The sequence below is a fragment of the Budorcas taxicolor genome, chromosome 4, assembly GCF_023091745.1.
Source record: "Budorcas taxicolor isolate Tak-1 chromosome 4, Takin1.1, whole genome shotgun sequence".
NCBI classification, from domain to species: domain Eukaryota; kingdom Metazoa; phylum Chordata; class Mammalia; order Artiodactyla; family Bovidae; genus Budorcas; species Budorcas taxicolor.
Window position 1 is genome coordinate 51,472,879 of NC_068913.1, and position 24,440 is coordinate 51,497,318.

A 24,440-nucleotide genomic window follows, 5' to 3' on the forward strand; every position below is an offset into this window, starting at 1 on the left:
CCGACCCAGGGACTGAACCTGGGTCTCCCGCATTGTAGGCAGATATATTACTGTCTGAGCCACCAGACTGCAAATTGGCAAGTGATTTACACGTTAAAATGAAATTCCTGAATCACAGAAACTCAGAGGTTTTAAAGTCCTTGGTGCTCATCCCAAGAACCCTCCTCCAAAATCATCTCACTGATATGATTTGAAACAAGTGGGCCCCTCTATAGATGAGGCAGTTCATTAAATGCCATACACATGGCACTAATAATTAGGGTCACCGCCATGAAGGAGGGTTTCCCAGATGGTGCAGTGGTAAAGAATCCGTCAGCCAATGCAGGAGATGCAAGACAAGTGGGTTCAATCCCTGGGTCAGGAAGATCCCCTGGAGAAGGAAATGGCAACCCACTCCAGTATTTTCGCCTGGGAAATCTCATGGACAGAGGAGCCTGGCCAGCTACAGTTCATGGGGTTGCAGAGTCAGACATGACAGAGCATGCATGGATGCCGTGAAGGCACTCACCATCCAAGACAGACAAGCCTGGCGCTGGTGGAAGTGAAGCATTCACAGCAGTGGACAGACATTAAGGACCAGCTAAAATGGCTTCTGAGTTGCCAATTAATTCCAACTAATATTCAAGTTGATTAAAAGTGCCTGGCCATCCTGCTTTCTGAACCAGACAGATGTGCTGCCTAATGAGAGTTAGCTGGAGCGTTCTCCACAGGGCCGCTCGTCACCCTGTCCTGCTGAAGCAGCACACCCACTGAGGCAGACTGGCAGCTCAGTCACACCTTTGTTTACCTCAGCAGCAGGAAATGTCAGCCACCACACTGGTTTTCAAGTCAAGAGATTTGTCCCAATTGGCAAGGAGCAGCCAGGGTAACCTGCAGAGATTTCCACAAAATATGCCCCCTGAAGTTTTCAAGAGATGACAATTTACACAAGAAAGGCAGCCAAGCTGGAGTCAACCTGATTACACTCAAAAAGAGTAATCCACTGATTAAACCACCAACTTCACATTTGTCCAGTGAACCAAATGAATACTCTCTCACCACTCCCAGTATTCCTGTGCTTTCTATACGCATACTCCTTGGTATTGATGCTTTCGAACTATGGTGTTGGAGAAGATTCTTGAGAGTCCCTTGGACAGCACAAGGAGGTCAAATCAGTCGATCCTAAAGGAAAACAACCCTGAATACTCATTGGAAGGACTGATGCTGAAGCTGAAGATCCAATACTCTGGCCACCTGATACAAAGAGCTAACTCAGTGGGAAAGACCCTGATGCTGGGAAAGATTGAAGGCAGGAGGAGAAAGGGATGACAGAGGATGAGATGGTTGGATGGCATCACCAACTCAATGGACATGAGTTTGAGCAAGCTCCAGGAGTTGGAGATGGACAGGGAAGCCTGGTGTGCTGCAGTCCATGGGGTCCCAAAGAGTGGAAGGAAGAAACTGAGCGACTGAACAACAGCTCTTTGGTATACGAAGTAGACGCTGATAGATATAGATATGGACATAGACATGGGAAGAGGCTATATTTTCACCCCTTCTTATTTGCAAGGGATAGACTTAGAAACAGGTGACTGTATTATCACATTCTGTATTGGTTTCCTAGGGCTCTGTCACAGAGTCACAGGCTGGGTGGCTTAAATGACAGACATTTATGGTCTCACAGTTCTGAAGGCTAGAAATTCAAGATGAAGGTGGCAGCAGGGTTGGCTCTTTCTGACGGCTGTGGAGAAGAGTATGTTCCATGTGCCCACCTGGCGGCTAGTGCTTTGCTGCAATATCTGGTATTCCTCTGCTTGTAAGGTCTCTGAGTTCATCTCTACAAAGCTTTCTCCCACTGTGCCTGCCTCCAAACTCCCTCTTCTTATAAAGACACTACTCAATGAATTAGGACTCACTCTACTGACCTCCTTTTCACTGTAATGACCCCATCTTCAAGTAAGGTCACATTCTGAGATATTAAGAGTCAGGCCTTCAACACATGAATCTGGGGTGCATCCTTGACCCAGAACATGTTCCCATTTCTAAAGCTCCCATTTCAGCTCAATGAGGACTACTGTGTTTTGGCTTTACTGAGGTGTAATTGACAAATAAAATTGTGAGATATTTAAGTGTGCATTGTGGTCATTTGATACATGTATATATTGTGAGAGGATCTCTCCCATCTAGGTAATAAACATACCTATCAACTCACCTATTTCCTTTTTTTGTATGTGAGAGCATATAACTTCTACTCTCTTCGAAACAAAGCAGTATTATCAACTATAGTCAGCATGTTATACATTAGATCCTCAGATTCTATTTGTCTTTCAGCTGAAAGGCTGTTCCCTTGCATTAATCTCTTCCTATATCCCCACCCCCAGCCCCTGGCAACCACTTTTCTACTCTGTCTGAGTCTGACTCTTTTTTTTAAAGATTCTACATATAAGTCATATCATGCAGTATCTGTCTTTCTCTGTCTGGCTTATTTCACTTAGCATAATGTCCTTCAGATTCATCCATGCTATCACAAATGGCAGGATTTCCTTCATGGCTAAACAATATTCCATGTATATATATATTGATACCACAACTTCTTTATCCATTCAACTGTTGATGGACAGGCAGTTTCCATTTCTTGGCTATTATTAACAATTCTGCAATAAACATGAGGGTGCAGATAGCCCTTCAAGATTCTATTTTCATTTCCTTTGGATAAATACCCAGAATTGGAATTGCTGGATCATATGGTCTTCTAGTTTTAATTTTCTGAGGAACCTCCATATTGTCTTCCATAGTGCTTATATGGCTATTATTTTTAAGCATCTATGTCTTGTCTGAGGTGCAAAGGCACAAAGTAAATACAAACAATGATATACAGAGAAACCTGCTCACAAACCTCATTGTATATATCTCTATATCAAACCTCTAAGCATATGCAGTTTGTGAGTGGGATGAATTTATTAAAATGGTTTCATGCTTTATTGATTTGTGGTATTGCTAGTTAGTCATGGCCGACACAAAAAATTACTGATTGTCCTCTTGAAAAATATAAATAGAATAAGGCTTGGAATAAAACAGCTTTCAAAAGAGTATGATGACATTAAACACAATTGGAAAAAATGTATTTGCTGAATTTACACCCTTTTTATCATATTGACTCAATTTGACTTTCACAGGTATATTATCATTTGTTGAAGTTAAGAATATAGCTTATGTTTTGAAACAGTCCGCCATGAAGCACTAGAAAGGGTGCCAAGCCCACAGACTGTGGCATGAGATCACTTCATTTATTCAAAATCAAGCAGACATAGTTGTTTGATACACAGATATCTCTGAAGCAAATCTGGTCAAATATTATAGTGAATAAAACAGCTGGCACATTCTAGTTAATAAGAACACAGATTGATTTGTCTTTTATCTCTTTCAGTTTCATCATCATTCCTACTGACATGCTCTCATGAGGTAGGGTTCACGATGAGAAAATTGATGTTGTTTATCTTCCTTTTCCAGCTAAAGGGAATGAAGTAATTAAGCAACTTATCCAAAATCACATGGTGTAGCAACATTTCTTAGACTATGCAGAGTAACCCAGTACTTCCCAAAATTCAAGGAAAAAATTCATTCCAGCGATCTCTCAAAAGTGGACCCACGGCTTTGAACCCAATCACTCACTAAAACCCACTAACTAGTTGGGAAAGACCATGCTGTAACTCAACTCACATCTTATTGAGTTGGAATATAAAGGAAAGTACAGATAGGAGTACTCAATAGCCAACCCCAAAGGAGAAAGTTCTATTTTTAAAGCTGCAGCCTGAGCTCTCCTGATGTGTTTCCCACACTAGCCTTTTTCCACTTTGCATTTCACTACTGTATGCCTCACTTCTGATTTCTTCCAGTTCAGAGGGTGAAAATCAATCTCAAAAAGTGCTTCAGCTCAATCAATGTGCAGCCACCCAGAGACCTCCAGAGAGAAATGGCGAGTACCAGCTTCAGACAGTGAAGGGAAGGAAAGCCCTGTGCAAATCTGGAATCGCCAGCTGCCAGAAAAGGTAGAAAATTACAGGGGAACTCTTTGGGTCACAAGGATGTCATTTAGGGCTCCACAGTGGCAATTTCAAAAATGGTACCCTTCTGGATGGAGTGATTTCACCTGCCTGCTCAACTGTTTAATTGAGATCCAGGAAACAAATTATAATCATACAGAATCCAGGCATGAAATTATGAATGTGGGATTTTCCACGGTCTAGACTTCGTTGTTTATGTCCTGAAACAGGGCGGGGGACAAAATGCCCCTAATTTTCTCCAACCAAATATCCACTTGACATTTTGCAGCATTCATGGATTCAGTTATTCATTCGTACATTCATTCATTTATCAAACATGGGGACTTGTGAACATACATTACCATGCATGAGAAATGCAGCTGAGGTTCCTCGTGGAACAGACCACTGGGTTTCCATGCTTAGAAGACTGGGGAAAGCGACAGAATTTTATTATGAGCAAAGCCAAAAATGCCTGGGTTATCTGGATGACTATTTTGTTATCAGCTTTCCTTTTTCATGAAAGAATTGGCCTCTCAATGTTATCTAGTGCAAATATCAAATATTCTCATACAATCAAGGCAGTTCCCCTCACCTACAACCTGTCCACCTCTTCACTGATTTTTATTTAGCCTTATTTGCTTGAGTTTCACTTGGTATTAGTATCTATCATGTTCTTTATTCATCTACTTTTTAGATAGTCTTGAAAAACTATTTCTGAATTCAACTTTGATAGAAGCAAATCCACTCCAGTATTCTTGCCTGGAGAATCGCCTGGATAGGGGGGCCTAGCAGGCTACAGTCCATGGGGTCACACAGAGTTGGACAGGACTGAGTGACTAGTACACGCACACACCATGCACACTCACACATATACACACACACTCATCATCTCATCCTTGTGCAAAGTGAAGAATCTTGTTTAACCGAATAATCACCCCAAATCTGCCTGGCAAGTTCCCATTTTCATATATCTAATTTTCTCTAGCTGGAGCCATCTGTACATAGAGGAACAAACAGCTGGAGAGAAGAGATGATCTCACCAAGAATTTAACTGTGTTATGCTGAAAGAACTAACCTTTTGACTCCTGGTGAATTCTGTTCAATGTCTTTTTCTTCCCAAAATAAATAATGTACTATTGGTTTTTGTTTTGCAGAGTGACCTATGAGTTATTTCTATTTTCTAATGTCAAGTTACTTCAGTGACCTAAAGTGGAAAAATAAAATCTTTTTAAAATATTTAGAAAGGAGGGGATGGATAAATCAAGAGTTTGGGATCAACATATAACACCACTATGTATAAAACAGGCAAACAGCAAGGACCTAATGTATAGCATAGGGAATCATACTCGATATCTTATAACAATCTATAATGTAAAAGAATATTTAAAAATATATATATATGAATCACTTTGCTACATACCTGAAACTAACACAACATTGTAAATCAACTATATTTAAATTTAAAAAATTAAAAATATACTTGGTATTGGACGCTATGGAGATTAGTCTCCATTAGCCAAGCAATTGACACACACATTTTTATTCTTTCTCTTCTTTTCAGATTCTATGCATAAGTTATTATCTTTCCATCACTCTTTCACTCTCTCCTTATTACCTGAAATGTCTCTCACTCCTTCTGCCAGAGGACACTTCTCTGGGACGTCACAATTCTCACCTGAGCCTTCCTTCCATTCGAATCCTTCACACTCACTGATCTCGACTCTTCCAATCCCAGTCCAAGCAAATAAATCTGACTGCAAATTCCCACTCTCCCTGCTGTTTAATGAGTCCCCTCAGAGCCCGGGGACAGCAATAAGCCCTTAATGTATTACACCTTCCACTATGATTTTGTACCACGGTAACTCTTACTAGAAACACATACAGAGCCATGGAGTTTTTAAACCCTATCACAACTATGAAAATGCAAGCTACCTTAAAATCTATTAATATGAGACATACAAAGTATATATCATGCTTTATGTAAAATACAACATGTGGTTTAAGTTATATAATCAAATCTGAAGTCCATTCACTTTTGTTTATATTACAATATTAATTATCTCTAAATTTTTATTTTACTGTTTTGTTCATATTACCATCATTTCATCATTATTTTGCTAACAGCAGAACTATTCATTTGAATGTATTAAATGTGTATAAAAAGGCTTTTCACTATCATGCTACTAACCATCAGAACAAGACTATATCATCAAGTCATTTAAATGGTCACAGGGAACTCTGTGCTCAGTACTCTGTAACAGCCTAAATGGGAAAAGAATTTGGAAAAGAATAGATACATGTATATGTATAACTGAATCATTTTGCTGTACACTTGAAACTAACACATTATGAATCAACTATAATATAAAATAAAACATTTTAAAAACCACAAATTACCCCCAAATTATTTCAATAACCCTGACTTCCCAGTAGCTATATTATTATTCCAGTTATATACACAGCTGACTTCTCCTTCAGAAATATTCTAAATCAGATGCTCCTGACCAAACTGAATGAAGAAATCATGTACTGTGTTAAAAATGTCAATAGAACCTATAATGGTGATGGACTTCTACAAGAAGCAGAAAGCTGAAATTACTCTGCATAAATACACTCATATAGGAAACCGCACTGAATAGTCAATATTTAGGCCAGATATATCTTGTCATACATCACAACAATCAATACCAAAACACTGTAATGAGATTTTACAAGGGGTGCTGATTGGGCATTTCTGTGTTTATTTCACTGGAGCCTAGTGGGGAAGGGGCAGGCCAGCCAGAAGAGTATTTGCAATGCAATTAGTGGAGGACCAGTGTATCTGAGTGTATGCCAGACGCAGGGGCCTCGCCTAATTCACGCAGCCCAGCGTGTTAATGGGGCATACAGCATCGAACTGAACTTCCTACAGTTTGAAAACTTTTGTCAGTTAACTAGATGTTTACAGAGTGCCTAGCTTCGGCACTCAATATCTAGCTCTCTGGGTGTGGTTCCAGCACCATCTGTCACTTAAGCTTCCCCAGATTCAAAAATTTCAATTCAAACTAATCTACTCGGCACTCTAACTGAAGCTATAATTCAAACTTCAACATGAAGCTTGAATTCCTTTTCAGTGTTCTTCAACTTTGACCCAGCTCCCCCCGCCCCTCCTTCGCTGAAAAGGGCCAAGACAACAGCCCAGCAAGTGGGGCAGGCAAAACAGACCTCCTTTGTTCACTTTTGTCCTTTCAGCTCCCTATTGAGGTGAGGGACTGAAAAGCCGCACAAGGCTCTGGAAGGCAGCGGCGCACCAGCTCCAGCCATCCCTCCTCAAAGACCCAAAAGCTCCAGGACGAAACACTTTCGACAGTCCATTTTTACCTTAAAGGCATAACGAATGGAAGATTACTACATTTCTCCTTCCCTTTCCCTTGAGAGAGAATCTGTTAAGGGTGTTTAACAGGAGTTTGGAATGTTCGTCCAAAATGTATGCTGTAAATCACGCCATTCAAATGCCAAGGGCACTGAAAAGTGGCATGAAATTAGCTTTAAAGTTGAAATTTGGAGAAATGATCAGTCCGCGTTGAATGCATCTACTGAATTTTTTGAATGCTCTCAGCCCACTTGAGAAAGATAAATCAAATTCACTGCATATTACACAGTTAAAGACCTCCTACAGGATTCCCTCAGATGGCCTTGGGAATCTATTTTCTTGATTCCAGAGGACTTTGAAACAATACGCCACGCACATCAGAAAATTCAAATACACATATAAATATGGATGTATACTCAAAATATTCTTTCCAGCCCTTCCTATCATCATTTAATAAGAATAATTTTTTTAATTCTTATTTTATTTATTTTTATTTATTTATTTGGTGACACTGGGTCTTAGTTGAAGCACATGGGCTTAGCTGTCCCACAGTATGTGGGATCTTAGTTTCCAGACTAGGGATCAAACCTGCATCCTCTGCATTAAAAGGTGGATTCTTAACCACTGGACCACCTGGGAAGTCCCAGGAAGAAAGTTTTAAAGTATCATTTTCACTGGATAGTAATGTGTCATTTTCACTTTCCTGTGAATTAAATAACGCTTTAGCAGGGAACAATATGGAAGATAACCAGGAAACAATTAAGACAGGGTAAGATTTGTTTGTCATTTCTGTTTTTAACCTGAATAAGCCATTTGAACAGTATGTGGAGTAGATGAGCATTTGTAGGTTTATTCCCTTTATCACTGGCACTTCTTTTTTATTAATTTTAAAATTTTAATTGGAGGGTAATTTTTTACAGTTTTGTGGTGGTTTCTACCATACAGTGACATGAATTAGCCATGGGTATACCTGTGTTCCCCCATCCCAAACCCCGCTCCCACCTCCCTCCCCAGCCCATCCCTCTGGGTTGTCCCAGTGCACCAGCTTTGAGTGCCCTGCTTCATGCAACATACTTGCACTGCTCATCTGTTTCACAGATGTTAATACACATGTTTCAATGCTACTCTCTCAAATCATCCTGCCCTCACCTTCTCCCACAAAGTCCAAAAGTCTGTTTTTCATATCTGTCTCCTTTGCTGTCTTGCGTATAGGGTTGTCGTTACCATCTTTCTAAATTCCATATATATGTGCCAATATACTGTACTGCTGTTTTTCTTTCTGACTTACTTCACTCTGTATAATAGGCTCCAGTTTCATCCACTTCATTAGAACCAACTCAAATGCATTCTTTTTAATAGCTGAGTAATACTCCATTGTGTATATGCACCACAACTTCTTTATCCATTCGTCTGCTGATGGACACCTAGGTTGCTTCCACGTCCTGGCTGTTGTAAACAGTGCTGCAATGAACATTAGGGTACATGTGTCTCTTTCAATTCTGGTTTCTTCAGTGTGTATGCCCAGCAGTGGGATTGCTGGTCATATGGCAATTCTATCTCCAGTTTTTTAAGGAATCTCCACACTGTTCTCCATAGTGGCTATACTAGTTTGCATTCCCACCAACAGTGTGAGAGGGTTGCCTTTTCTCCATACCCTCTCCAGCACTTATAGTTTGTAGACTTTTTGATAGCAGCCATCCTGACCGGCGTGGGATGGTACCTTATTGTGGTTTTGATTTGCATTTTTCTGATAACGAGTGATGTTGAACATGTTTTCATGTGTTTGTTAGCCATCTGTATGTCTTTTTTGTATAAATGTCTATTTAGTTCTTGGCCCATTTTTTGATTGGGTCGTTTATTTTTCTGGTATTGAGCTACATGAGCTGTCTGTATATTTCTGAGATTGTCAGTTGCTTCGTTTGCTATAATTTTCTCCCATTCTGAAGGCTGTCTTTTCACTTTGCTTATAGTTTCTTTCATTGTGCAAAAGCTTTTAAGTTTAATTAGGTCTCATTTGTTTATTTTTGCTTTTATTTCCATTACTCTGGGAGTTGGGTCATAGAGGACCTCGCTGTGATTTACGTCAGAGAGTGTTCTGCCTATGTTTTTCCTCTAGGAATTTTATAGTTCCTGGTCTTATATTTAAATCTTTAGTCCATTTTGAGTTTATTTTTGTGTATGGTGTTATAAAGTGTTCTAGTTTCATTCTTTTACAGGTGGTTGACCAGTTTACCCAGTAACACTTGTTCAAGAGATTGTCTTTTCTCCATTGTATATTTTTGCCTCCTTTGTCAAAGATAAGGTGCCGACAGGTGCATGGATTTATCTCTGGGCTTTCTATTTTGTTCCACTGATCTATATTTCTGTCTTTGCCTGGCATTTCTTATATTCACTAGATTTTCAGTCACTTGAGGGAAACCCTGTATCAGACTTTTAAAAATTAACCTTTTCTCATTTGAAATTTCAAGCTTGTAGACCAATAAAATAGGTCAATGACATTGACACCACATCTTCCTTATTAGCTCAGCTATGCAATTATAGTTGGATGGTGACAGTTTACTCTGTCATCTTTGAAGATTCTGTGGTGGGGAGAAATGCCTAATACAGACTTGTAATTGACAACTCAAGCACATCCCTAAATAGTCAGTGTACTGTCTTTCTGTTTTCAGATATGAGGCAAATGTGCTCTTCATCTGGGTTAAAATAACGTGTCAAATTTTTTAGTAATATAAAAGCATTCTAATATGGAATCTAAGGGAAAGCTGCTCAATCGTGTCCGACTCTTTGAAACTCCATGGAATTTTCCAGGCTGGAACACTGTCTTTCCCTTCTCCAGGGGGTCTTCCCAACCCAGGGATCAAACCCAGGTCTCCTGCATTACAGGTGGATTCTTTACCAGCTGAGCCACAGGGGAAGCCCAACATGGAATCTAACCTCAGAGCAAAAATCACTTAGGACAAGAGAACTATAGACATATAATACTCTAATTCAACATTTTTTTTTAAAAAATCACATGAATGTATGTCTCCAAGGCTGGGTTTCTCCCAGACTAAGACACATATCCCACAGCATCAATTTCATGCTCTGCACAAAGTATAGGCTCAATTAACACTTGGAAGGAACCACACATTCCCTTATTGATAAAAAAAAATAAACCATTAAGTTATAAAACACTGTGAGTTGCTTATTCATAATACATGTTATATTAACTTATGCCTTTCAAAAGTAACAGTTATAGTTCTTTACATCCATGAGGCTGGCTAATATCAAGAAAAGAGAATGTGTGTGTTGGTGAAGATGCAGAAATACTGAACTCTTGTGCACTGCTCCTGGAAATGTAAAATGGAAAACAGCTGCCATGGAAAACAGCGGTTCTTCAAAAAATTAAAGTAGAACCACCACACGACTGAGCAATCTTACTTCTGGGTATATACCTAAAAGAAATGAAGGCAGTGATTCGAAAAGATAGATCTATACACCCATGTTCACGGCGGTATTATTTACAATAGCCAAAACATGCAAGCAGCCCAATGGTTCATTGACAGATGTATTTAAAAAAACACCGTGTGTACATACAATGGAATATTATTCAGTTTTCAAAAAGGTAGGAAATTCTGACACATGGATGAGCCTTGAAGACATTATGCTAAGTGACTTAAGCCAGTAGAAAAAGTACAGATACTGTATGATTCCACTCATGAGGTAATCGGGGTGTCCAATGTAAAGACAGATAGTAGCATGATATTCAAGAGCTGGCAGGGGCCACAGGGAGTTACTGTTTTAATGGACACAGAGTTTCAGTTTGGGAAGATGAGAAAAGTTCTGGGGATGGACAGGGCTGATGGTGCTAGTGGTAAAGAAACCGCCTGCCAATGCAGGAGACGTGAGAGACGCAGGTTCGATCCCTGGGTCGGGAAGATCCTCTGGAGGAAGGCATGGTAAGCCCTTCAGTATTCTTGCCTGGAGAATTCCATAGACAGAGGAGCCTGGCGGGCTACAGTCCATGGGGTTGCAAAGAGTCGGACACGAATGAAGTGACTTAGCACATCACAGCACAGATGGCTGCACTGATGCCACTAAGCCCCCACAGTTAAAAATGGTTAAAACAGTAGATTTTATGTTAAATATATATAAACACCACAATAAAAAGTAACAGCAAATAAATTCACGTTTTCTACGAATATATTGCATTTGCTCCCCCATTTAAAGACAACCTGTTGAACATGTTAGCGCTGCTGAAACTGGAGGCAGAGCCACTCCCATAGTTTCTCCATGCAGCCCTCTCCTTCATATTTTGAGAGGGGAAATCAACATTCATCAGTTCCTTGTGGCACATTTTCTTGTTCTTAGAAACTCTAGCCTTTGATGCCAATAAAGACTCTTTCAAACTAAAGGGGCTTTTCACTTTCCTGGGTGGACAAAGGGTTAAATAAAATGTGCCACTGGATTCTTGCCCCTAGCATCTCTGGAAGCTAGCAGAGCCCTGCCTTCTCCCAGGTCCTCACCTGGAAGGAAAGTTCTGGGTTCCCTGAGGTGGGGGAAGCATGAAACATAAAAGCAAATGTACTTCTAAATGTATTTTGTAAATTCCAATCATTCCCAACCATCTCAGCCCTGGTGATTTAGACAGTAAAGAATCTGCAATGCAGAAGACCCATGTTCAGTCCCGGGGTTGGGAAGATCCCCTGGAGAAGGGCATGGCAACCCACTCCAGTATCCTTGCCTGGAGAATCCCCATGGACAGAGAAGCCTGGCGGGCTACAGTCCATGGAGTCGCACTGAGTCCGACATGACTGGGCAACTAACACACACACACTAGTATCCGAAGGCTGACCTCAAGCAGTCTTTGAATGCAAACAGACAAAATGTCCTATAAAAGAATACCCAAGGAGCTCCATATTCTAGGTGAATCTGCTGTGGGTTACCATGCTTCTCAGATGGGAAATGTTCTTTGGAAACGAGGATGAGACTCCCAAGGCTGCTGGCAGAGGCAGCAAATCTACAGTTATGGACTGAACTGTGGCCCCAAAGCCATCTGTTGAAGCCCTGAGGCTCAACGTGACTGTATTTGGAGACAGAGCACTTTTAGGAGGTCAGTAAGGTGAAATGGGGCTTCTTTGGTGGCTCAGTTGGTAAAGAATCCTGCTGCAATGCAGGAGAGTGCTTACAGCACAGGAGACCCAGGTTCAATCCCTGTGTCTGGAAATTCTCCTGGAGAAGAAAATGGCACCCCACTCCAGTATTCTTGCCTGGAAAATCCCATGGACAGAGGAGCCTGGTAGGCTACAGTCCATGGGGTTGCAAAGAGTTGGACACGACTTAGAGACTAAGCCACAAGGTGAAATGAGATTATATGGGTGGGGTCCTAATCCGATAGGTTCCATGGCCTTATAGCAGAGGAAGAGAGGGAACTCTTCACAGGTACAGTCTGAGGAAAGGGTATATTCGTACACAGGGAGCCATCTGCCAGCCAGGAAAACAGCTCTCACCAGAACCGAGGCTGACACTCTGGTCTCGGACTTCTAGACTCTAGAACATTCACAAGGGCATGAATGTCTGTTTATAAGCTGCCCAATCTACGTGCTTCATTCAGCAGCCCAAGCCAACTAAGACAAAGACCTTCTGATTTCATGGTGAGAAAATCAGGAATTAAAAGCCTGGTGTATTGGTGGTTACCCTCAGGGGAACGTAATAACCGGTAGGAGCCACAAGAGGGCTTTCTTGGACCTTCATAAAGTTCTGTTTCTTGATTCGAACAGTTACATCACGTATTTGTCTATGCAAGTTTATCAACTGTATATTATGATACGTGGGAAAAGAATCTGTGTAAGTCTGTAGCCATAAATGATAAAAACCAGTATTAGTCTCCCTGAGGGCAGGAGCTCCGCTTTACTCAACACTGCATCCCCAGGGCTTAGGACAGCAGGCCACACACTCAGTAAATGTGAATAAATGAATGAATGAATGAAAGTATCTCTTTACCAGAAAAGCTTCATGAGGGGGGGCCATTAAATAGCTCCCTTGTACATACACTACATCATATCCACAGGTTCTATTTCTATTTAACTGATCATACAAGGAAAACTATCATACATGAAAGAATTATTTGAAATGATTCTTAAGGAAATTTTCTACAGCCCAAGTGTACACATTCTTAGCACCGTCTCACCCTCCTGAAGCACTCACACCCAACGCATCCTCACATCAGCCTCACCGGAAGTACCATTTCCGAAGACGACTTTGCTTTTCATTTACTGTCCCTGCTGCATTGTAAGCAGACTGGCCTACAGCCCAAAGACCTCACCACTACCCTGTGTTAGTCGGCTGGGTGACCTCTCTGAGCCCCGCTGTATTCATTTGGAAACCTAAAGGTTAAGGAACAGTGTTTTCTTACAGCTCTGAAATCCCTGCATTGCCTGAAATGTTTAGCAACTTTCCTGTAACAAAGTAAAAGGCAAATTGAAGAAAGACCATGAGTCAGTAGGATTAAGAAAGCAAAATGAATTCATTTTTCCAATTGGTCAGTCAATTATAATCATCCTAAAAGCTATTCCAGGAAGAGCTGATTTCACTTTCCTTCAAATTCTTGTTTCTTTCAGTCAACAAGGAGCATCTTTATAAATGTGCCCCACTCATATACTTAGGATAGCTAACGCTTTCCTAAGATGCTTTACTAGGGTCTTATTCAAAATCAACATCCAATTTGAGGAGGAAAACTGCCACAGTAAAAAGATTTAAGGCTGGGGACCTGAAATCGAAATGTATGTATGCCAAATGGAAATGTTTGCCTTTTCTTCAAAAGAGAAAAAGAAGTTTTCTCAAAAATTCTGATGTGCCAGGAACCTCTCAGCTTCTCTGAAATAGCAAGGGGTCATAGTCACTAAGAACAGTCCAGTGACTGTAACTGGTTGGATTGTGGGTTAACAGCCAAGTACTTAAAAGCTAACAGAAATAAAGGCACATGTAAAGGAATTGAAGGGCAATACAGTGCAGTAAAAAGGCTATTCCACAGTACAGTTCACTGAATTACAATATTGACTGCTACTGTGAGGTCTGCAGGGGCCAGACTTAAATGGGCTTACAATACATCCCTGATTTTGAACACTGGGTGATTTTAGGCTTCCCCTAAACTGATGACAAGCTTCCAAAAGGCCACATTTTCAGTCCTGGATGGGCAAGAAGCTAATCCTTGCTTCCTCACTTCCTAACTATGCGGCCTTGGGAAAGTTACTTGACCTGCCTCCAGTCTCCTAATTTTTAAATGTGGCTGCTGTGAATATTGAGATGATAGATACATGTAACATGCACAGCGCCCCGCACCTCCGGCGGGCGCTCAGACTCTCATTACCCGTAAAGATGAAAGCATCCAATTGCCTAAATCCACTTCAGTACTTCTGGCAGGTCTCATTTACTAGTAAGCTATTATTACAATATTTTAATAACAGAGCATGGTTGGCATAAAACAGTGTGAACCAAAGTAGCCCAGCCTCCTTCCATACGTTTGTATTCAGTGGCAACTGGGTTCCTTCGTGGAGAGCCCCAGGGGGAGCTGCTGGTGCAGAGCTGTCTCCGGCCGCAGGACTCTCTCCTCCATCTCTTCTCGCTAGCGCCTGGGGCGAGGAGAGGTCCAGTCCCTCTTAGCTGCACCTCTGCGCCTTAATCACGTGGGATCGGGAAGGAAAAGAACACTTTGCTCTTAGGACTGACTGCTCCGTGCTGGATGCAGTCTCTGGCTGGAACTGCTAGTGAAAACGACAGGAGAGAGGTTGGGTGGGAATGGCACGCCAGCGCTCGGCGCTCTCCCCCTTCGCTCGCAACTGCGCAGGGACGGCCCCTCGGAGCGCGCGGGGGACAGAAGATGCTGCTGCAGGCCGGGTGGCGGGCGGGAGGGGAGGTGACCCGGAGGGGAGGGGAGCGGCTTGCTTACCAACCTGAACCCTCTCCACCCCTCCCAACCCCCTCGCTCCCGGTCCAGAGAGAACCCTCTGGCGGTGCTTGCTGCCCAGAGTACACAGCTCTGGGAGAAATGACTCCTTGCACAGCGGCACCCGGGTTTCCCCTCTGCGCACGGGCAGATGTGGGCAGGGAATGGCTGGGCTGCTGTATGGCCGGGGACTCGCGCGCTGCGGCGCCCACCCGCACGGCGTGCCCAGTGCCGGGGGCGGTGCGCTGCACAGATGGCGCTCGCCGGGAGATGGATGCTCCGAGCCGGCGGTGACGGCCAGCTCATCACAACATCCCGGAGCGAAGCTGTTGCCAGATCCCACCGGAGGGAGCCTGGGCAGGAAAGGAGCTCTTCTGAGTCAGCCTCAAGCTCCGGCGAGCCAGCCCCAACAAGTCCTAGCCCCGAGAGGCCAGGCGAGGCGCCGGGGCCCCGGGGACCTGCACCTGTAGGGCTGACAAAGCCTTCGGAAAGCCTCCCATCCTATTGCTTTCGGGTGACTCTCCTGTCTCCCATCCTTGGTTCCCCAAGTTCTCTCCAGGCTGGGGAGAGTGGAGGTCGGCTCGCCCCTGAACTCCGGTGATCCGCGCAGGTGTGAGCGCATCGGAACAAAGCCCACGCCCAGCTGTGTCCACCGGAGCCGGAACGCGCATACGCCCGAGCGCGCCGGCTCCGCACCTGCGCTCCCATCCCTGCCGGCCCTGCGGCGTGACAGCGCGTGCCCTCCGCTTTCCTGCCCAGAAAGCCGCAGTGCCGATTCCAGCAGTTTCTCCAGGCCCAACGGCCCCCAGAGCCACCTCCAGACAGGGCTTCCCGGAAAGTGGGGGGCACGGATGCACAAGTTGGCCACAGTCTGGGCAGGTGATGGGGGGCCCGCCGACGCCGCTGTATCTCAGCCTGGCCCGCACCCGGCTCCGGAGGAGAAGGGGGGAGTTGATGACCAGGTTGGCCCTGCCGCAGGCAGAGCTGGCGCGGCTCTAGGAAGCCCGGGTATTCCGGTGTCCCGGTGACAACACGGCCGCCCCCCGCGCCCTCCTCCGTTCCAGCCGTGGCCCGCGAGCAGGACCGAGTGTCACTGCCAGCCACGCACGGAGCTACTCACTTTCTTACGCCGCGCCCACCGCGCGACCCCGAGCGCCGGTGCCTTCAGTCTCCGACGAAGCTGTACCCCCGGCAGCCCTGCGCCGTCCCTTGTCCCCGCGCGGCTCAGCCTCCGACTGCGGCGCGCGTCAGCCGGCGACCCAGGCGAGGCAGGGCTGGCCCGGCGCCCGCGCGCCCCCGCCAATGCGCCCTCCCGGCCCCTCCCCGTGTGCCGCTCTCCCTCCGCCCGCGGGGCCCGCTGCGCGATCCGCCCCCTCCTCGCGCTCCCCCTCCCCTCCGGTCTCCCCCGCCCCTTCCCCTCCCTCCTCAGCTGATGCTGTGGCGAATGGGCTGTGGCCGCCAGCGCCTCCGGGGACTGGGTGGCCCTTCACCTGAGCGGCCGCGCCGTCACCAACCCACGTCATCCTGCCAGCGCGTGAGGTGGTGGCTGTCGGGGTCGGGGTGGAGACCCGGGGAGGGCGGGGGCGGGGGGAGCGTCCGGGAACGAAGGTAGCTGGGATCTGGAATTTGCCTACAAAAGATGTTCCAGAAAATAATGGGTGGTTTTGAAACACCACTCTCCCGGGCTTAGGTTTCTGTGCGAGGTCTGTGGTCTGCCCCGGCTACACCTTCTTTTAAAGCATTTAATTTCTTCGAAACTCACCAGTTGGGATGGTTGAAACTGACGTCTTTTTGTTTTGCACCTCTTCTTTCCAAAGAGGGAAGCTTTAGCTGTCTGTTCCCGGGCGGGAGTTGGATCTTCTAGTCCCAGAGAACAGGGTTAGTTCACATTCGCCTATTTCTCAGATTTGAGAGCATTTATTGAGAATTATTTGCAAGGTAAAGAGAGTTACGATTTGCTAAATGAGTAGTATTTTAGCCAACACACTGCGGGCTGCAAGGTTCAGGCTCCGGAGCCCACTCTGAGCTGCATGCTAGCTGATGTCCAACATCCCTAGCCTGACTCTCAAACTCCTCAGCAATCTACACAGGTTTGCCGCCTGGCCTCCCTGGGCTTCTTCCCAACCACCAGGCATCACCTCACTTGACCATTTGACCATTTACTGCAGGCGCCAACCCTCCCTCCCCTCTTCTGGAGCCTTATTGCCTTTCTCTCGTTTATTTTTTTTAAAATTTTTTAATATACATTTATTTTACTTGGAGGCTAATTACTTTACAATATTGTGTTGGTTTTGCCATACATCAACATGAATCCACCATGGGTGTACACGTGTTCCCCATCCTGAACCCCCCTCCCACCTCCCTCCCTATACCATCCCTCTGGATCATCCCAGTGCACCAGCCCGGAACACCCTGTATCATGCCTGGAGCCTGGACTGGCAATTCGTTTCACATATGATATTATACATGTTTCAATGCCATTCTCCCAAATCATCCCACCCTCGCCCTCTCCCACAGAGTCCATAAGAGTGTTCTATACATCTGTGTCTCTTTTGCTGTCTCACATACAGAGTTATCGTTACCATCTTTCTAAATTCCATATATATGCATTAGTGTACTGTATTGGTGTTTTTATTTCTGGCTTACTTCACTCTGTATAATAGGCTCCAATTTCATCCACCTCATTAGAACTGATTCAAATGTATTCTTTTTAATGGCTGAATAATACTCCATTGTGTATATGTACCACAGCTTTCTTATCCATTCATCTGCTGATGGACAACTAGGTTGCTTCCATGTCCTGGCTATTATAAACAATGCTGTGATGAACATTGGGGTACACGTGTCTCTTTCAATTCTGGTTTCCTCGGTGTGTATGCCCAGCAGTGGGATTGCATTCACCATTGCAACGAAAAGAATAAAATACTTAGGAATATATCTACCTAAAGAAACAAAAGACCTATATATAGAAAATTATAAAACACTGGTGAACTCAATCAAAGCAGACACTAATAGATGGAGAAATATACTGTGTTCATGGATTAGAAGAATCAATATAGTGAAAACGAGTACACTACCCAAAGCAATCTATAGATTCAATGCAATCCCTCTCTCATTTAATTCAAGAAGACTTTAGTGGAACCCCGCATGCCCTTTCCTCATCCCCAGGCTCCAGGCCCTGTGCAGGGGCAGGATTCAGGAATAAAAAAGGCATGGGGCCATGCTTCAAGGTCCTGATGACTCTTCTGCTCTACTCTACCTTCAGTGTGAACTTGCCACTTCAGCCCACAGCACCAGCCATGCCAGTGAGCAGCCTTTTCTTTCTCCTGCTGCTGCATCACTCATCCTCTCTTCCCACCACCAAAGGGTGCTCCAGCCACGTACCCACCTCCTGTTCCTGAAACATCGTGATCTCTGGCTAATGGATCTTTTCACAGTTGTTCCCTCAGTCCCATCACTCTTCCAGCCCTGGTCCTTACCCCACCTCCTGGGTACCTCCCACCTCTCTGTAAATTGTCCAAATCCCCCTCTGAATTATTCTTTTTTTTAAAAAAACAAAAAGAATGTGATTCTATGATACCCTTACTTAAAAGTCTGGTCTGGCTCTCTATTGCTTGTGAAGTGAACTCCAGTCTTTCTGGCACACTCCCTCACAGTCTGTCCCTAACTTTACTCTCCATCTCCAATGAAAAGAATTTTCGTAACTCTGAGTCTCTGGATGTGAGATTTCTTCCATCTAGAATATTCTTCCATCTTTTTTCATCTGGAAAACTCATGTTCATCCCTCAGAGCCTTGCTCAGTTGCTAGCTCCTCTGTGAGGTCTTTCCCAAATCCCTGTGTTGTATTGTAATAGTACTTGTCACATTTGAGTGACATGTTTGCATGTCTGACTCCATAAAATTGAACTTCTTAATGTGGATCATCTGTCTTATTTTTGTGTGACCTTATTTCCCACCCAAACAAATGGAGCCACAGACAATCATGTAACTTATCTCACCGTCTCATCATTCCTACCTATGTAAAGGGCTTCAGCCCCTTCACTTCCCTCCTTACCTCAGTAAGTGCCTAGAGTCCTGGGTTGTCCTGCACATCCTTCTGTTTGGTACTTGGAGGATGCTGAAGGAATGAAGACAGGAAGGAATCTCGGGCAAGTGACAGTTTCTCCAAGTATAGTTTACAACAGAATAGCAACACTTAATACTCGGGGTTATTGTTAGGGTCAGTTTAAAGCACTGCACAGTGTCTATGACATAATACATACTTTTCTATTTGAAAAGCAATTGTGTGACCAGATGTCTGTCAGCTAAATACATACTTGAATAAAAAGAACAAAGACAGAAGAGGTGAAAAGTTCTGGAGAAAATGGGAACCATGGTGACGGCAACACAAAGTAAGTAATTCTGATACTGCATAATACTTGTAATGGGCTTCCCAGGTGGCACAGTGGTAAAGAATTTGCCTGCCAATGCAGGAGACACAAGAGATGTGGGTTCGATCCCTGGGTCAGGGAAGATCCCCTGGAGCAGGAAATGGCAACCCACTCCAATATTCTTGCCTGGAGAATCCCATGGACAAAGGAGCCTGGCGGGCTACAGTCCATCGGGTTGCAAAGAGTTGGACACAACTGAGCACACACACAGTACTTGTAATAATATGAAATGATTATATACTGAATAGTTTTAATTTCCCAGCTTATTCAACTGCTTTGCAGTTCTGCAGGGAGAACCAAACAGCTGTTACATAAAGAGCTGGAATGAAGGGAGGATGAAGGAAAAGAGGAATGGAAAAGGATTAGAAGGATGCCTGAGTGGGCAAAAAGACTCTCCATTTGCTTTGTTTGGCGATGCATAAGGCACTCTGATTTGGCTGCGTATTCGCAGTGATCCATGGACAGAGCAGCCTGGGGGGCTACAGTCCATGGGGTGACTGTCCAGCGCGACTGAGTGACTATCACTTCCGTTTGTGCAGTGATACATACAATACACCTCCTTACCTTAACTGCCACCCCTTATTCCATCCCTAAGCCTCACCCCGTCCTGTATCCCAAGCTTTACTCCATCCTTAAACCCAGGTGAGGGCTGAGAATAACACAAGCCTGGCTGTCCCATCACTTGCTGATAAGAGAATTTTGCTTGGGCCCTGCACTACAGTAAGAATAGTAAGCACTTTACATTTATTAATTTCACCAATCCCACAGCCATCCCAAACTGTGTCCTGTTATCATTTCCATTTTAGAAAATGAGGAAAGAGAGGTAAAGTATTAGAGCTTGCATAGGTCACAAAGCTAGTGGCAGAGCTGGGATTCCAGCCTGGGCATTCTGGCTTCAGAGGCCACAGCCTAAACCACTGCACTCTGCTGCCTTTCAGTGAGAGAGGCACTAAAAGTTCAGTTTGTTTCCATGGATACACCAGAACCTTAGAGGATTGGAGCAGCTGCATGGGCAGGTGATGGAGCCCCCCAGTGGTACCTGCAGTGAATAAGCTTTTAGTCTTTCTCCTTCCCCACTCTTGCTATCCTGTTTCTCTTTCTTGGAATTCTCCTTCTCCTTTTTTCCTCTTCCACTTTTTTTCTTCTCTGACCTTATTTCTCATCCTTGCTTTCTTAATCCCAAGCCATGCTTCAGGTCTCTCAGAGTGCAAGTGGCCCTGCCCTAAACCCAACATTAAGCTCACCAAAACCTCCCTGGGACCCAACACCATCCTGAGCTATGTGGCCGCCAGCAGGTTATTTCCTCTCAGTCAGTTTCCATGCCTGAAATGAAGATGTTGGGCTAGGCTATGTAAGAAAGAAAAAAATACTTTAACAATGTCACTTGATCATTCTGGGGGTAACCAAGAGCTTTTCTTCAGCCCGTAGGCTGAACTCTATGTTAAAAGAGGGTGGAACTCTAACAAAAAGTGTTTCATAGTAGTACTGTTGTTGTTGTTCAGCCCGTAAGTTGTCTCCGACTCTTTACGACCCCATGAACTGTAGCACACCAGGCTTTCATGTCCTTCACTACCTCCCAGATTTTGCTGAAACTCATGTCCATTGACTTAGTGATGCCATCCAACCATCTCATCCCTCTGTTGCCCCCATCTCTTCTTGCCCTCAATCTTTCCCAGTATCAGGGTCTTTCCCAATGAGTCGGCTGTTCACATCAGGTGACCAAAGTATTGGAGCTTCAGCGTCAGTCCTTCCACTGAATATTCGGGGTTAATTTCCTTTAGGATTGACTGGTTTGATTTCTGCTGTCCAAGGGACTCTCAAGAGTCTTCTCCAGCACCACAGTTCAAAAGCATCAATTCTTCAGTGCTCAGCCTTCTTTATGATCCAACTCTCCTATCTGTACATGACTAATGGAAAAACCATAGCTTCGACTATATGGACCTTTGTCAGCAAAGTAATGTCTCTGCTTTTTAATACACTGTCTAGGTTTATCATAGCAATAAGAAACGTGGGTTAAATCCCTGGATCAGGAAGATCCCCTGGAGGAGGGCATGACAACCCACTCCAGTACTCTTGCCTGGAGAATCCCACGGACAGAGCAGACTGGCAGGCTACAGTTCTTAGGGTCATAAAGAGTTGGACACCACTGAAGCGACTTAGCATGCAGCAGAAGTAACATCCCACTGCTTTTGCCAAATCCTTAGTTGCCAGTAGGTCACAAGGTTGTTTCCTAAGAGTGGCTTATACCGGTGACATCCTTGGTTTTCATCTTTTCTGGCTGAGCAGCATGCATTAGGTTTCTGACAGGGATGTGGTGAACTTAGTAACTTTTAAAGCCCTTCTCCAATAAAGCTCCAATCCTTTGGCCACCTGATTCTAAGGGCTGACTCATCAGAAAAGACCTTCATGCTGGGAAAGATTGAGAACAGGAGGAAAAGGGGGTAAAAGAGGATGAGACGGTTGGATGCCATCACTAACTCAATGAACATGAGTTTGAGCAAACTCTGGGAGACAGTGAAGGACAGGGAAGCCTGGCGTCCTGTAGCCCATGGGGTCACAAAGAGTCAGACATGACTTACAGAGACTCAACAACAAAAGCCCTTCTATTTGAAAGAGAATTAAAGTCCATTATTTTCAAAAAGCATCAATTGTTACGGTGGGCAGCTTCTAAGATGGCTCCCATTAACCCCTCCTCCTGGTGTGTGTGTCTTGGTGTAAAGCCCTCTCCTTGAGTGTAGAAGGCACCGAGTGACTCGCTGAACAAATGATTCTGCAGAAGTGGTGGGATGGCATTTCTGCTGCATGCTGCGTAATTTCAGTTGTGTCCAGCTCTTTGTGATGCTATTGATTGTAGCCTGCTAGGCTCCTCTGTTCATGGGATTCTCCAGGCAAGAATACTGGAGTGCAGTGCCATACCCTCCTCCATGGGATCTTTCCTGACCCAGGGATTGAACTTGCATCTCATGTCTCCTGCACTGGCAGATGGGTTCTTTACCGCTCATGCCACCTGAGAAGCCCACTTTTGTTGTTAGGTTACAAAAAAGACTCTGGCTGCTTCTGTCTTGTTGCCTTCTCTTTCCCTTATTGCTCAGAGGGAAGCCAGCTGCCATGTTGGGAGCTGTCCTATGAGAGGTCCACATCCAGGGAACTGAGGGAGGCCCCTGTAACTGAGGGCATCAGTCCAATGCCTCATGAAGAGCAGAATCCTGCCTTAACCATCAGAGTGGCCTTGGGAGCAGATCACGCCCCCTAGGAGAGCCTGGAGATGACCTCAGCTCAGGCTGACCTGTGACTGCAGCCTAGTGAGAGAGACCCAGAGCTCAAGGGGCCCAGTTAGTTCACCAGCCCGTGGCTTCTCCTCCTCCTCATTTTGCTCGTGTCTGACTCTTTGCAACCCCATGGACTGTAGCTTGCCAGGCTCCTCCGTCCATGGGATTCTCCACGCAGGAATACTGGAGTGGGTTGCTATTTCCTTCTCCAGGGGATCTTCCCAACCCAGGGACTGAACCAGTGTCTCTTATGTCTCTGGCATTGGCAGGCGGGATCTTTACCACTACCAACTGCCACCTGGGAAGCCCCATGGCTTCTCAACCTGCAGCAACTTAAGAGATAGTCAATGTTTCTGGCTTTAAACTGCTAAATGCAACGCTGGTACAGTTGTCCAAGTGCATTTCAGAACACTGACTTTGCATCTGACATCACGTTTATTTTCAGGATAATGAAAGTGTTAGTTGCTCAGTCATGTTTGATGCTTTGCCACCCCATGGACTGTAGCCCGCCAGGCTCCTCTGTCCATGGAATTCTCCAGGCAAGAACTCTGGAGTGGGTTGCTATTTCCTACTCCAGGGGATCTTTCCCACCCAGGGATAGAACCCAGGTTTCCTGCATTGCAGGCAGATTCTTTACTGTCTGAGCCATAGCATTTACATTTTCAGGATAGGAAAGAGGCAGATGAACGAAACGACAGTTGTCATAAGATGCGACATGGTGCTGAGTTAAGAAGCAACTGTGGAAAACAGATGAGATATCAGTGTGACTTGTCTGAGGCTAATCTCTGACTTTCATGCCCCAGAGTCACACTTTGCTCCTATAGCCAAGCCTGGGATTGGCCATCAAGGTACCCACCCAGCCCTGCTCCTTTCTGCTGTTAGACACCAGCCATAGTCTCAGCTGGGCCACACCTCCTGAGCTACAGAGTGGGTGATTACTCACCATGAATAATAACAGGATGCACATTTATAGATACTATAAATAATAATAGGATGTGCTGTTTCATTGATCACCAGTAAGCAGTGGGAAGTTTCCACGGATGCAAACACACTGATCACTCTGTCATGCCTCTCTTCACCATCTGCCATGTAACCACAGAACTCTGTGTGCCTGTGTGGTGCTGCTTGGGTATGTGTCAGACAGAATCCAGAAATACACAACCCATTCCTTGTCTGGTGCTTGGCAACGCAGCGTCCCTATACCTATGTCAAGAATGCCATGTACAAGCAGTGCAGGGAAGTGTGACCTCAGTGGTTGCCATATGTTGATTTCTTTCCTGGAAGCTTCTGAGTCACTAGGATCTTCTGCTTGGCTCAATCCACCCCCATGCTTGGGGCACTAAGTCGGAAAGAGGAGTAACATTCTCCGTGATAACAAGCATGTTTTATGGCCAACCCCTCCATCTGTTCCTCAGGTTCCTGTCTACAAGAACGTACACAGGT